Here is a 12,036-nt window from a genome sequence, read left to right as displayed (position 1 = left end):
GCAAAAAGGTGTTACTGATGTTTTATCCAACTACTTGATATTTTTGTGAATGAGTCATGAAGTAACTTACAAAGTTATATATCTTTTGCTTTTACTTTCTTTGACATTCTTGTTTTTACGACTTGTCTTTTCCTTAGAGAGATACTGCTTTTACGTTATTAATTAACAGCAGAGAAAGGAGCTTGCTGCAAACTCTGATAACCTGAGCTCAGACTCTAGGACCCAAACAATGAAATGAGAGAACCAAGTACTGCAAAGTGTATTCTTGACTTCACAAGTAGGCCACAGTACGTGCTATGAACTCCAGTGGCACACACACACACACACACACACACACACACACACACACACACACGAGAATGAACTAATTTTAAAAATTTATTCATTCATTGAAATTTACATCTCAATCTCTGACCCCTCTCAATCACTCCCTTTACAGATTCCCTCCCTGTATCCCCTCACCTTCTCCTTTGAGAGGGTACACTCCCCATCTGTCTGCCACCCTGGAGCATTAATTCTTTGCAGAATTAGGTACATCCTCTCCCACTGAGTCCAGACAAGGTGGCCGTGTTGAGGATCGGATTCCACAGACAGGCATCAAGTTTAGGGACAGTTACCACTCTAGTTGTTGGGAGACCTGCACAGAGACTGAGTTGAACATCTGCTACATATATGCTAGGGGCCTTGGTCTAGCACATGTACCCTCTTTGGTTGATGGCTCAATCTCTGAGAGTTGTAAAGGGCTCAGATTTGTTGACCCCATTGGTCTTTCTATGGAGTTCTATCCCCTTTGGGGCCTTCTATCCTTCCTCCAATTCTTCTACAAGAGTCTTTGAGCTCTGTCCAATGTTTGACTGTGGGTATCTGCATCTGTTTGTCAGCTGCTAGGAAAAGCCTCTTAGGAGACAGTTATGCTGGACTCCTATCAGAAAACATAACAGAGCTCACTAATAGTGTCAGGGATTGGTGCTTTCCCATGGGACAGGTCTCAAGTTGGGCTAGTTTTGTTTGGCCTCCCTTGGTTTGCTCTATTTTTGTCCCTGCATTTTTAAAGACAGGACAATTTTGGGGTAAAAAGTTTTGTGGGTGGGGTTGGTGTACTTTTGGGGGTCCTGCTCAGCCATGGGAAGTGGCCTCTTCAGATTCCATATCCCCAATGTTATACATCCTGCCTAAGGTCACATATACTAACTTTTGGGAGCCTCCTCCCTTCCAGGTCTATAGGACTTCCTAGATACTGCCCCCTACCTCCTACCCCCACCCCTAGCTGCAGATTTCCATTCATTCTCCTGGTCTTTTTGCCCTTTCTCCTCTCTCTCCCCACACCTGATCCTGACCTCCCTATTCCCTCCCTTACCCCATCCCATCAGTCAAACAGTTCCCTCCTTCCCTCCTTCCCTCTGTATCCTATGACTATTTTATTCTCTCCTATAAGTGAGATTAAAGCATCTTAACTTGGTCTCTCCTTTTCATTTAGCTTCTTTGGGTCTGTGGAGTGTATTGTGAGTTTCCTGTAAATCATGGTTAATATCCAGTTATCAGTGAGTATGTACCAGGCATGTCCTTTGGTCTGGGTTACCTCACTCAAGATAATATTTCCCAGTTTCATCTACTTTCCTGTAAAATTCATGATGTCCTTGTTTTTAAATATCTAAATAGCATGCCATTGTGTAAATGGACTACATTTTCTGTATTCATTCTTCAGTTAAGGAACTTATGGGTTGTTTCCAGTTTCTATTATGAAAAAAGTTGCTATGAACACAGTGGAACATGTGTTTGATATAGTGGAGTGTCTTTTGGATATATACCCAGGAGCATTATAGCTATGTCTTATGATCAGATATTTTCAATCAACTTGTGCATGTGGACTTTTTGCTAGATTCTGATGCTGTTCTTCACTTCTACATTCTCTTCCTTGTCTCTTTCTTTTTTTTAACTGCTTCTTTTCCTAAATTGGTAAAATAAAGATGCAGCCATAGACTACATGCTTGTAGTGTTTTATTTTCTTTTGTTGTTATTTTGGTTTGTTTTACCTAATTCAGTTTTGGGAAGTCAACTTTTATTACTACTGAGTGTTTCTTATCACAGTAATCTAGACTATGTAACTAGTTATCTTTAATGGGCATCCTGTTAGTGGAGCTATGCTGTTTCATAAATAAATCATACATTTCGCTTTAAATGTTACCCAGCTACAGAATATCTCAATATTTCCTTAGTTAATTTTTAAAGTGATATTTATCAGTCATTGTTAAACAAACTTGGAATTTCAAAAATTCCTCATACAAAAATATTTCTGTAATGACAGCATTGATCTCAAAACCATGGCAACCACAATCCAACAGTAAAAATGTAAATATGATGCATATCTGTCACCATACAATGACTAAGTCTATCAAGGAACCAGTATCATAGCTCTTAAAATGTAAATGTGTGAATTTGTTTCCTGCTGGAGAGTTGGCTTAGATGTTCAGACCACCTTTTATTCTCCCTGAATATTTTAATTCAGTTCCAAATTACCCACGTCAAGCAGCAACACCATTGCACAGATGTGCACATGCTCATATTCAAGGACGTTTATCTACATATACATATATACACACACATATATGTTATATGATATATACATACACACACACATATATATATATGTCTATTCCTATATATTTATATAAAATTATACATGCACATATTTTTTTTTACAAGTGAACCATGATGGTATATACATTCTGGACAGATAAAATAAATCAGCTAGTATCACCAATTAACTATTCCTTAGGATGTGCCAACTATGTTCTGAGGACCATGATGAAAATCATGAAATAGTTAAAAATTGGCATCAGGTAAAGAGTTTGTTTTCTACAAATCTGAAAGCTGGTAGGAAAGAGGTAAGAATGATAAGGTGAGCAGTTTCATTACATTGTGATGAAGAATGACAGGGTGATACAGAATCTGGGGCTCAGGGCTGGCTTTGCCCTTGTCAGTGTATAAGTTAGTGTACTTAGTTTCTCTGTTCTTCTGCTCTCATCTGTGAGATCGAAACAATAGTAGTATGGGATTTTGTGCGTTACTGTGGTTATTAACTGTGTTTAATTCTTGGACAAGATTAACATGTTCCCAACATACCATGTCAGTTGAGGAATAAATGATTTTGAAGTAATTAGAAAATAATAAGGAGTTGGCGATTGTATAAGGTGAACACTATTACCCTCAATAGTAATGACCCTAACAGACAGTCAGGACTGACTAAACACTGTGAAAGCATCAGCTAAATTTCTATGGTATTTCGCTAAGAGACATACATACCATTCATTGCCTTCACTTTATAAGTCAGGAAATTAGCCTTTTAAAGTTAAGTAATTTAACATATTTTATTTATTCATATTGTAAAAAGATAGTAGAACAGTCAACACATTTCTCTTTGTCCCTCACTCCTTCCCTTTGTTCCTCCCTCCCTCTTATCCTCCCTCCTTCTTTAGCTACTCCCTCTTTCCTATTTACTTATATATCTTTTGAATTACTAACAATATCACAGGCTTTTTAAGCAAAACTGTGGTGGGTGAATTGAACAGGTGGAGGTCTGAGGAGCAAGGCTAAGAGTTCTCCCAAAGAGAATATAAGTGAATGATTGACAGCACATAAAGGGATGATGTGGTAAGGACTCAGACAATGTATGACTGGGGTGTAGCAAATGGTAGTATTTTATTTTTCAATAGAACATTCTTTAAGACCTTTTAAGAAAAAATGTGATGTTATTTAGCAAATTGTGTAAACTCAGTTTTAGAAATAATTTTAGACTCAATAATAATCAGCCTACAAATGCTGACACCATTGCATACACTAGCAAGATTTTGCTGAAAGGACTCTGATATAGTTGTCTCTTGTGAGACTGAACCGGGGCCTAGCAAACACATAAGTGGATGCTCACAGTCAGCTATTGGATGGATCATAGGGCCCCCAATGGAGGAGCTAGAGAAAGTATCCAAGGAGCTAAAGGGATCTGAACCCTNTAGGTGGAACAACATTATGAACTAACCAGTACCCCGGAGCTCTTGATTCTAGCTACATATGTATCAAAAGATGGCCTAATCGGCCAACACTGGAAAGAGGCCCATTGGACATGCAAACTTTATATGCCCCAGTACAGGGGAATGCCAGGTCCAAAAAGTGGGCGTAGGTGGGCAGGGGAGTGGGGGGAGGGTATGGGGGATTTTGGGATAGCATTGGAAATGTAATTGAGGAAAATACCTAATAAAAATATTTTTAAAAAAGAAAAGAAAAGACGTGAGATTGAGATATCTTTTGAATGGTGCATCTCTTCAAGGACATTGTCTCTTTAAGCATCTTGTATACTCTTGCATTCAGAGGACCTGGGAGGCTTCTAGACACTAGCATTGGCATCTTCCCCCTTGCCTTGCAAGCAGAGTTTTCATCTGGAATTACTATCTAGTTTTATGGGTAGTCCCATTTCACGAAGATATGTCCTGAATGTTTGTTTGTTTGTTTATTTATTTATTTAGTATTTATTATGCACCTGTGGGTGGTATGTGCATGTGAGTACAGATGACGTTTGATACAGGGAAGTCAGATTCCTTTGAGCTGGAAGTAATTGAGAGCTGCCAGAAGTAGGGCTGGATATAGATCTCAGGTTCAGTGGAACAATAATATGTGCCAAATTGCTTAACTATCTCCTCAGCTTTTTGTAACCACTGAAAAATTGTGATATTTCTACTAAGACAAAGCTTTTGTCTTTGACATGTTTTGCCAAGGGACATGGGGTCTTTGTGTCATAGAAGAGACTCATCAAGACGTTTCTTTTCATAGAAGAAAGAAATATTCATAAACATACCTATGGATCAATCACACTGATGTGTGTGTATTTTCTGGAAAGTGCACTGGTTGGTCAGAGACCATTGTCCTTTCCATTCCTCTAATGCTTTGTCTCTTCTGTCTTCCCAATTCACAAAAGTCATTGTAAACCTTAGAAGTGTGGGATGATCAATTACTTATTTCTTTGCCTGGATTCTTACCAAGAGTGAGACTTTTAATACCTTGGAGATAGGTTCTCCAAACTTCTAAAATTTAGAAAAGGTTACCATTTAAAATTTTATATAACAGATAAATTTAATTTTTTAAGCTTCATGTACAGTAGCAATTATTGAAGAGAAGATAATGTGTCATACTATTATATTTTTCAATTTCTCATTTGCAATCCTTTCAGCTTTTTATCCACACATAAATATGTAATTATATATTCTATGTTGCAATTTTGAATTACTTTGTATTATAATTTAAAATATCTTGTGTTTATTTTCACAGAAAATAAATGTAATGTAAATCTTTTTCATTTTAAAGAGCTGATAAGTATCAAGAATTAGAATTTGGAATATAGGTCCTTACCTAGTACTAATGAAGTCCCAGGCTTGAGCCTAGCTCATAGGAGGTGAAGACAGGAGAAACAGGCTCAAGATCATCCTCATTTACATGAGAATTATAGTTTAGCTTGGGTTACATCAAAACTTTCTATGAAGAATAGTCAGAATTTACAGAGTCCAATATGCTTGGCATACATATTTAGGGTTGGAAACTTTAATAATGAATTCATAATGATATTCTCTTTTCCTCATATTTATTGTTATTTTGTAAAACATATTCTGCAGACTTCATTAGCCTATAACTAAAGTGGACAGAAGGTTTATCCACAGAGTCAGGCATGGTGTGCCAGCTCCACACCTGAAAGAATACAAGCCAGGTAAACCAAAGTCTCTTTTGCCTTCTTTACTTTGTCTATTCATTGTCTCAACACTGCTTTCAGTTTCCTTAGAAGTAAGTGGTGGCAGATTAAATATTTGCACTCAATTTACATTCCTGTCATCTAAAGATGCTCTTTCCAATACTGTTTTTACCTTGTTATATAAACATCCTAAGGAAGATAGGAGCAGAGTAAATTGGAAAGGGTGATTTAGACAAATTGGATCACTGCCAATTTGTCCAGATTCTGTAGGAAAGCACCTCTGTATGGCTCCATGTAATGACTAATTTTCCAGGTTAATTTAACTGTAAGTAGTAAACTGCTGAGGACATTAGGACAAGATAGTGTTTGAATTTAAATGTTAGAATTACACTTGAGTTTCTCTTCTGCTATATTGCTTTATACCAAATCCTGCTGTGCTGTGTCAGTTCTAACTTCTCTTTCTATTCCAGATTCCTGTAGAGCTCAAACATGGCATTATAATATCAGTGCTTCACTAAAGGTCTTGGGCAATTAGTATGAATCTCACTGCAGTTGAAATGTACATGAGGTTAAGCCTTCGGTTGCCCTTTCTTAGACTCTTCACTCTTCTAATGGTGGAGGAGTAGACCTGTCATTGTAATTTTGTATTTCAAAGATATTAATGGTGCTTATGCCTATAATAAAAAGGCACATATCCTTACTTATTTGAGGTTACATTGAAATATTTGTTAAAGGTCTGTGATTGATGGGCTCCCAAGAAGCTGAATGTCTACTATTTTCTCCAAGTCTCCTTTTTAAGTAGTTGAGATGCTGCCAGGAAGCATAAGCATGGTTTTTGAATATAGCATTTATTTAGAGCAATGCTGTATAGAACTAGTGATTTAGATATGACTGTTGGTAGAATTATCACTAGGCTTCTATAAATACAATGGTGCAGAACAACTTTAAGTATGTAATTTCTGAAAATGCAGTCAGCCATGGAAGAAGACACAGAGCAGTTGTATAAATATTACCGAGGCTGCTGGAATGCACTGGAATGTTCAGGAATGAACTGTAATGTACTGGGATGTGCTGGAATATACTGGGATGGGCAGGAATGTGCTGCAACTGACAGAAAGGTACTGTAATGTACTGGAATATGCAGAAACATACTACAATGGACAGAAATATACTGGAATTTGTAAGAATCTACTAAAATGTTCAGAAATATGCAAGAATGTACTAAAATGTTAGGAAATATCCTGGGATGTGTTAATGATACCAAAAAATTAGAAGGAGGCTTATTGCCTGTTTATCTGGTCTTATTTTTTCTCTCCCCTTAAAAAATAAACTCCAGAACTTCAGAGGCAAGGTTTTATACCATATCATCTTGACAGTGTGTACTTGCAAGCATGGATTTCAGAGACCATAATTTGAGATTTCAAATGGGTAATAAAGTGAAGATATTTTCTGTGTATTCATCAAGTAGATTATTTTTAATATTTATTTTTCTGTTTGGGGCACCAATTGTGAGCAAGAGTCCATTTTATATTGATACAGCAGAATTTATTAATGGAGTCATTAAACAAAATTTTCGGGTAAAGGGAAAGTTAACTTTGGTCATTTTCTTAACTTCCCTTAATTTCTCTAACTTTATCTAGAGACGTGGAAAGAAAGCATTTTTTGCAGAGCTTCAGAAGTTAATGCTGTTTTATCACTGGAAAATAATGAAGCATGTCCTAAGGGGATCCATGTGTTTTATCGCCAAACTTCTTGTTGAAACATCTGTACATTCCAGAATTCTATATGCTGACAAGCAGCAAATTCAGTTTTTAACTTAGGTTCCTCACTCTTCCAATTAATTTTGTGAAACTTTGTACTTCAAGTTTCATCTATTATAGGCACATACTTTGAATTGAAAGTAAAACTAGAGATAGTCTAACTAGGGAGATTTTACCATTGTCAACTGAATTTTGTGGAAAGAAGTGGAGATTTGGTAGGAGATGGTAGAGAGATGAGTGTCTTGACTTTGTCATCAATGTACTTAGGTTTTACACACAGAAAGGAGGCAATGAGGCTACAGTAACTCATGGTTTCGCAGAGAAACTAATATTTCTAATTCCTCATGGATATTTATTTAGACTTAATACTTAATTCTTTCTTTAAATTTTGTTGTTCTATAGTTCTTGAGATTACTATGTAATTACATCTCTCTATTTTCTTTCCTTTGTCCAAACCCTTTATATACCACTTATCCACCTTTAAAAATAATGAATGAAAGAAAAAAGGAAGTGTGATTATTTTGTGTAAGAGAAAAATAATAGTTTGCCCTTCAAAATATAGTGTTTATAAGTCTTTCTTTTTGTTTTGGAGATTGAAACTAGGACCTTGTCTAAACTAAGTGAACAGCCTACCAATGAGTACTGTCCCCTAAACTCCTTTTACTTTTGGCTTGAGAGAAAGAGGGTGAGAAAGAGGGGTGTGTGTGAATCTCACTAATTGCCCATGATTGTCTTGAATTCAGTATGCAGTGAAATAGTTTAATTATACATACCAACATCTATGAAATAAAATTGGGACTATGTGATGGTTCAATTTGCCAGGAAGAAAAGGAAGATGGAGTTACTAAATACAATATTTATTAATGAAAGAATATGAAATTAATGGATGAAACAAAAGTGAATAGAAATAGACATTGCAAATGCAATCCAAGTAATCATCTCAGGCAACCTCCAGGTAGAACTCTGGGATTAGAGTTACATTTGTATATTAAAGAGAGTGTGGACAAGGCTTCATGAACTTATTCTGATGAGCTATTGGGTGTATGAAACCCTGGAACAGGAGAGGGCCATTGGGAAAGTCACTATCTGAAAGTCAGGTTACATTTGATGTCTTTAACAATGGAAAGCTGTCTGTTTTTACAATTCTGAAGGTGGGAAAGTTCTACTCTGACGAAAAATTAGAAAGAACAGGGCAGTGTCCTCAATAGTAGGATGCGAGGTAAATATTGTTGAAGGTGGGAGGAGGGCAAAGGGGAATAGCAGGATATAAGTGATATGATAGGAGAAGGAGAAAATGTAGGGTTCTCTAGAATAAGAAGAGAGAAGTAAATACAGGAAAAAGAGAAAAATAGGCAAAATAGCAATATAAATGCCTGAAAAAGCTACAAGAAATCAAATTACTAACTATCCACATAAAAACAGCTATAATTAATGGAATTCAGTTATAAATGTACATATTTAGTTGCCATGAACTTTTCTCATATGGGATGAAAAAAGTTTCTCCCTTTTCTCCCTCCATCTAAGCCTTCATATGTACCACTCTCCTTCAAATTCATGTCCTTTATTTTTATCTATTGTTACTGCATGCATATGCATGTGTGTATGCACGTGCATGTGTGTGTGTATGTGTGATAAAGAGAAAGATATGAGAGATCCCTCCAAGAGCTAAAAAACTACTTACTAAAAAACTCAAACCAGACATAAGACACTCACTTTTTGAGTTGTTGGCCAGGACTGTCTAAGAGACTCCAGAAATTACTGAGAAGATCATATGCTCCAGTACAGGGGATTGCCAGGGCCAGGAAGCGGGAGTGAGTGGGTTGGAGAGTAGGGTTGGGAGAGGTTATAGGGGGTTTTGGGGATAGCATTTGAAATGTAAATGAAGAAAATATCTAATAAAAAATGCCTTTTTAAAAAAAGAGACTCCAGAAACAAGAAGTCTATTGACATTCCTTTAGTTACCTCACAGAGGTAGAAAGACGGTAAGTTCCTATAGCTGAAGTCACCATGCACCTCAGAAACAGAGCTCCTTCCCGAGAACTTGTATGTGTGTGTGTGTGTGCGCGTGCGTGTGCATGTGTGTGTATGTGTGTTTGACTCAGACATGTATCTGTGGGTCTTTCTGTGTTCACCCCAGTTCCCAAATAGTGATACAGAAGCTTATATTATTTACAATGATTTTGGCCTTAGCCTAGGCTTGCTCCTCAACTAGCTTTTAATTTATATTAAAAATTTCATACTATTCTATGTCTGCCAAGTGGCTGATCATTTCTAAGTGTCATATGTCTACCTTCCTATGAGCTTGAGTGGTCAATCTCTCACACCTTTCTTTTTTTCACATACACATACACATGCACACACACATACACACACTCATATGCACACACATACATGCACACACACATGCACACACACATGTATACACACACACATGCATGCAATAATAGAAAAATAGGACATGAATTGGCAGAAGAGTGCAAATTGGGAGAGCTTAGATAGAGGAAGCAAAGGGAGAAATATAATTAAATTGTAATCTCAAAAGTAAACAAAAAAAAAGAGAAATTAAAAAGAAGTAAAGAAAGCTTTTGCAAATCTGAAAGAAGGGTTTACAGTACATGAACTTCTGAGTGTCAAGTACATGAGTTTATCCTAGCAGAATGATTCATTCACTACTGGTAGCATGCTGGGGATTTAGCACTATAATGATTCCATACATATAGACAGTCTAGTGATCATGTTCTCCTGCTCTTACCCTCTCCAATCAAAGCTCTGCTGATTTTGTAACTAGTCTGCAGTGAGCAGTTAAAGATTGCTCCCTGAAACCTTACATTAGAAATATTTAAGTTGTATATTTGAGAATCTGCCTCTCTTCCAACTGCCTATTTATCTCCATGCCTACCAGAAGAGACACCATCTTAGAAGACACAATTGAGAGAATGTTACTGCATGACTATGGTGAAGGAAATTGAAAAGAAAAAGAATTCTGAGAATAAGGTTTTAAAATGTTGCATGGATTATTAGATGATTAAACAATGGTTTTATCAGTTAATTTCCAAGTTCTCATACTTGTGCTGGCATATTTGAAAGATCACATGCTTATGTGAGAATTTTATAGGGGAAAATCATTATAAGCATCATATTATAGATGGGGAAAGTAGATTTTAGAGAATGTTTTAAGTTGTTTGAGGTCTTAGAAGCAGTCAGGGGAAGGGTTTTATCTTTTTTAGTCAGGCTGACCATCTTCAAGGACATGAACTTTCTTATCAGACATCTTATCTTCTTAAGGATTGGTACTGGATCTACTCTACAGGAGTAGTTTGTTAATTATTTCAAACTAATTTCTACTATGCATCTTCAGTTCCTAAATATCCATCAGTTTTTATGATTCATTGTTACTTCATGTCTCTGCTGGAGTGATGTTTTTGTATACTGTGTGAAGATGTGTCTCTGTCCTTCCTTTCCTGCATAAGGCACCTTCTGAGTGGTTAAAATAAAAACTGTATGTCCTATAGCAAAAGCAAAATAGGAAGGTGGGACTTCCATTCTGGTAAAGAGAAAGATGAGAGAGATTTGTTCCTGGATTCAGAAGAAGTTGGACATATGAAACTTAGAGGTCATCAGCCACGTAGCAGACATAGACTAGTATCAAAATTTAAATATAAGTTAAAAGCTAGTTGAAGAGCAAGCCTATCTAAAGCCAAAATCACTGTAAATAAGCATAAGCCTCCATGTCATTATTTAGGAACCAAGTTGGGCATAGAAAGGTACACAGATAATGTCTGAGTGCTTAATATTTTGTAAGTTTTTGGGGGGATTGACAAAAAATTCTCATACAGTGTATTTATTTTATTTCATTGCTTGATATAATAATTGATAAAATCAATTTAAGGAAAGAACAGATCATTTGGCTCAATAGGTATAGCCCATCATGGAGGACATAGTGGCAGAAATGTGAATTGATTATTTACATTGTGTTTGTAATTAGGCAGGCTAATACTGAGAATAATTTAAGTTTTATTTTATAGAGCCCAACTCCCGCACCCTGGGACAATGCCACTCATATCCAGGGTGAAACGTTTCCTTTAAAGTCTCTCTAGAAATACCATCACAGATAAATTCACAAAAAAGTCTGGTTTTCTAAATTCAGCTATGTTGAAACTGAAGCTTTTCCCCACTTTCTCCTCTATAAGTTTCAGTGTTTCTGGTTTTATGTGAAGTTCCTTGATCCACTTAGACTTGACCTTAGTACAAGGAGATAGGAATGGATCGATTCCCATTCTTCTACATGATAACAACCAGTTGTGCCAGCACCATTTGTTGAAAATGCTGTCTTTCTTCTACTGGATGGTTTTAGCTCACTTGTCTAAGATCAAGTGACCGTAGCTGTGTGGGTTCAATTCTGGGTCTTCAATTCTATTCCATTGGTCTACTTGTCTGTCACTCTACCAGTACCATGCAGGTTTTTATCACAATTGCTCTGTAGTAAAGCTTTAGGTCAGGCATGGTGATTCCACCAGAGGTTCTTTTATCCTTGAGAAGAGTTTT

Source organism: Mus caroli, chromosome 18 (genome assembly GCF_900094665.2).
Source record: "Mus caroli chromosome 18, CAROLI_EIJ_v1.1, whole genome shotgun sequence".
Taxonomy (NCBI): Eukaryota; Metazoa; Chordata; class Mammalia; order Rodentia; family Muridae; genus Mus; species Mus caroli.
This window is presented reverse-complemented; position numbering follows the sequence as displayed.